This window comes from Solanum pennellii, chromosome 2, assembly GCF_001406875.1.
Source record: "Solanum pennellii chromosome 2, SPENNV200".
NCBI lineage: Eukaryota > Viridiplantae > Streptophyta > Magnoliopsida > Solanales > Solanaceae > Solanum > Solanum pennellii.
In genome coordinates this window covers 17,183,161-17,187,664 of record NC_028638.1, presented here as the reverse complement: position 1 = coordinate 17,187,664, position 4,504 = coordinate 17,183,161, and the positions used below count along the sequence as shown (strand labels likewise).

Here is a 4,504-nt window from a genome sequence, read left to right as displayed (position 1 = left end):
TGATGTATATATGTTGTTCACATGATTAGACACAAATTAATATGGAATACATGTAAAACACACGTGGCCAAAAGTAGTGTATAAAAAACAAGCATAAAATTAGCATGAAAAAAAGAAGATAATATAATTATATATTGTCTTAACTGAGAAAGATCAGAAGGTACCTCAACTTTACATCATTATGAATCCAACTTACTGCAAATAAGTAGTAATGTGATGAAGATGCTTAATATGGGTTGTGAAATCAAAATCTTTTATTGCTATCACAATGGTCTGCATTTAGGTTCATTTCCAAGACATGACAATGCCAGTTGTGCTATTTCATGTACTGCAGCTCTGGATGGATATTTTCCACCTAGCCGTGAATCGCAAGGTGTGATTCAAGAGAAGTATAATTTCCAAGTTCCAATATACTCGGGAGCAGCATAACTACTCGTTACCTGTACTATCCGTGTTGACACATGTGAATTGTGATTTACTAACCCAAGTAACTTGTTTTGCCAAGCCAAAATCTGCTATCTTCGCATTGTAAGACTGAAACATAAAGGAAATAAAGAATGTCATGAAACAGTTTTGTTAATAACAACCTTTCTCTAATGTTGTCACTGTTATACTCAATAGGCAAAGTAAAGAAAACATACGCCATCAAGTAATATATTCAATAGTGGCGGATCCAAGATTTAAAGTTGTGGGTGCTCACTTCCTTTAACATAAACTTGTTAGCAATCACAAACGGTAAATGTATACTAACTCAAACTCTTTAATAAAAAAAGTAAATGTATACTAACTCAAACTCTTTGATAAAAAAATAAAACAAAGCTCAATATTATCATTATAAAAAAATAACCTCTACTTACAAGTCACAATGACCTATTACTAATTGGTCAAGTCGTAATTGTGCTCGACGACTTTTCATATGTTGAAAACGATAAATAATTGCATCATTACTTAAATTTGCAAATATCTTACGCTCTACATAGCAAACTAAACAATCATTCAAAAATTCATCACCAATACTATTATGGAGTTCATTTTTAATGTACTTCATGGATGAGAAAGCTCGTTCCACAGAAGCAGTAGCAACGGGAAGAATGAGAGTCAACTTGATAAGAAAATAAACAAGTGGCCAAGTTTGATGTAGATCTGACTTGAGCAATACTTTAGCAAGAAGAAGAAGAAGAAGAATGAATGACTTCGTAGTTTGCTAAGAGAAATAATCCCATAAAAGTGGGCAGTGCAAAAGGTTTTAAAGCATAGGAAAAGTTAAAAATAAAAAAGAAAGAAAAATTATGCTACCTAAACTAATTAAGAATAGGAAAAGTCAAAACAAGTAAGAATAGGAAAAGTCAAAACAAGTACAAAATTGGGAGTTAAATAAGCCCTTAATTGAAAAAAGGAAAAATAAGAATAAAAAAAAGTCGTAAAATTCATTGGAATCAATTTTTTTTTAAAAAAAGAAGAGTTAAATAAGCCCTTAATTAGAAAAAGGGTTTTTTTTTAAAAAACAGGTGTAAAATTCGCTGGAAAAAATTTAAAAAAAGAAATGTTATTGGCGGGATTTGAACCCTCGCCAATGGCTTCGCACGCCTCTTATTGCAGAGGTTTAAACCAGCTCACCCACAGCTACTTTTGTTCTATGGTGCTCATTTAAATTATAATAACATATGTATCATATTTTCTATATATATATATATACAAAAAATTTCGGAAATGAATGGGTGCTCGAGCACCCGAGTCTGGCTTACTGGGTCCGCCCCTGATATTCAAGGCTTGGAAGTTTCTGTAAATTAAATGATTTGCTTCTCTGATGCATGTAAGAATGCCAAGCCTCGAGCTGCGCTAATCACAATTTGAACCCTTAAATTCCATGGAAGTGACAAAGCAACAGAGCGGTCTAAGCAAACAAAGAGAACAAATATGTTTAGGTGGAGCATGAAGTAGCTAGACACAATCCATAATGTTTTGATCTAGTACTTCTCCAAAAGCGTACACATCAGTTTTCCATGACAATTTATTAGTCAGGGAGTACTCAGGATCGAGGTACCTAAATGTGCCTTTGACTTGTGTACCAACATGAGTAGCTGATTATTTTGGACAATCCAAAATCTGAAATCTTACTTGCCCAGTTTTCATCTAACAGAATGTTTGTGCTTTTGATATCATGATGTATCACCCTATTTCGAGATGTATGAAGGAAATCCAGTCCATGTGCAGCACCTATAGAAATCTTGAGTCTCCGTTCCCAAGAGAGAGATGAACTATTTCTGTCCATTTTGAAGAGATGATCAGCAAATGATCCTCGAGGCACATAATCATAAACTAATACCATCTCATAACCTTCATTTCATTGAAGTAACCAATTAGGGATATAATGTTCTCATGGCGGTGTGTAGATAACATTTTGATTTCCATCGAAAACTCTTTCTTTCCCTGGCTAGATCCTGGTTTCGATCGCTTAACTGCTACAGTGTCCTCTCCACCATCAATATCCCCTTTGTATACTGTACCATATCCACCGCTATCAATGACAAACTGATGATCAAAATTGTTCATTGATCTTTCCATTTCATCCAGTTAAAATTGACGACACTGATGCTCTCCTGAAGATATTCCATTGTTCGTCTTGCCAGACTTTATTTCTGCATTACACCTAATGTAATAAATAACAACATTAATCAAAGTGACTATAAATGTCAGTACATGCAGTTGCAATTTGCAATGTCAGAACAACACAGATTCCTTTGATTTTTCGGGTGTTGAACTTGTAACAGGATGCACACTAGCATCAAAATTAGGAAACTTAGCACGCAAAAACTAATAGTCTTCCCAAGTAGCATCTTCGGGGGGAAGGTTAGACCATTGCACCAACACTGAACATCAACCACATTATTCTTCACCATTTTTCTTCGCAAAATAGTCACTGGTTGGACCAAAAACTGGCCATCAGAGCCACTCGATGGTAATGAAGATAACACCACCACTCAATCACCCACTTTATTTTTAAGAAGAGAGACATGGAACACAGGGTGCACTCTAGATTCATGAGGAAAAGCTAACCGATAGGCCATAACACCTATTCTGGCAGTCATCAAATAGGGTCCATAATACTTAGAGCCAAGCTTGAGATTCCTCCACATGCTAGAGATGATTGTCTGTAGGGTTGCAACTTCAAATACACTTGATATCCAACTTCAAACTCTGTGTCAGTCCTCCTGTTATCAGCAAAATATTTCGTTCTGGCTTGTGCGGTATTCGAGTTTTCCTTAAGTAGTTGTAGGAATTGTTGTCTTTGCATGACAACATCTTTAACAACTTACACAGTGCGAAAGTTAGTATTATACCACCACTATGCAGCTGATAACCATTGTCTCGATTGAGTAGGTCGATTAGAGACCATACATCGCAGGCAATTCTCTAGGCATATATTCACTCTCTCAGTTTGTCCATCACTATGTGGATGGTATGCCGAGCTGTAGTGTAATTGTGTATCCTACAACTTGAATAAAGCTTGCCAAAAGTTACTCACAAACACCTTATCTCTATCAGTAACAATGGATTCAGGGGTACCATGTAAGATGTGGTATCTTTTCCAGAATATATTTGCCGCTGTAGCCGCAGTGTAGCGATGAGATAGGGCAATGAAATGAGCATACTTTGGTAAATGGATCCACCACTACCAATATGAAATTCTTCCTTCTGGACTTGGGGAGACCTTCTATAAAATCCATACGTATAGGACTCCGTGCCTGGTTGGGAATCGGTAATCGGTAATCGTCTTTGTATCGGTGGGACACATCACCACTAGTAACGTAGTCATTCACCAAAAGTTCAATGTTTGGCCAGTAGAAGTGTTGAGTCATCCTTTTCAAGGTTCCGAGCTATCCAGAATGCCCCCCCAGTGGAGTGTCATGGAATGTAGAGATAACTTGTTGTCTAAGCATCCCATGTGACCCCACATATACCTTGCAATTCTTCTCGAGAACTCCAGTTGAATAGTGCCATAAACTAGGTTAGAATCTCCTGAACATGTAGGTCATCGGGTATAACTTCCCACAGTTTCTTGTATCCATGTAGGAGTACAAGTACTAATAGCCATTAGTTGCCCTTGGGCTAGATCCTTCAGATGGCCTAAACCTTCTTGTTTCCTAGATAATGCATCAACCACTTTATTCTCTACTCCATTCTTGTACTTGTCACGACCTGCCCCTTCACCCCGAATGTGACATGACATACAAGACTCCGAAGAGCCTCATAGAAGACTCATAACATGTCATCACATAAGATAATAGAAATAGTGCGGAATTTAAAACTATTTTTAATTCATACTATCAAACAAGTTTATATAAAACAGCGGAAGTCTACTTGACTCACATGGCCATCTAAAAACATCTTGAATCAAAAGTAGGGTCACGACCCTTACAATAGAATGTCTAAAAATTATCTAGTATAATGAAAGACATGAAACATCAATAAAGCACTTTTCCTCGGATTCATGAGGACATAC

General features: G+C 36.6%; 1 pseudogene; it reads right to left on the bottom strand.

Moving 5' to 3' along the window:
• Positions 1–263: 263 nt before the first annotated feature.
• Positions 264–2,565, bottom strand: LOC107009787 (annotated as a pseudogene).
• Positions 2,566–4,504: the final 1,939 nt, after the last annotated feature.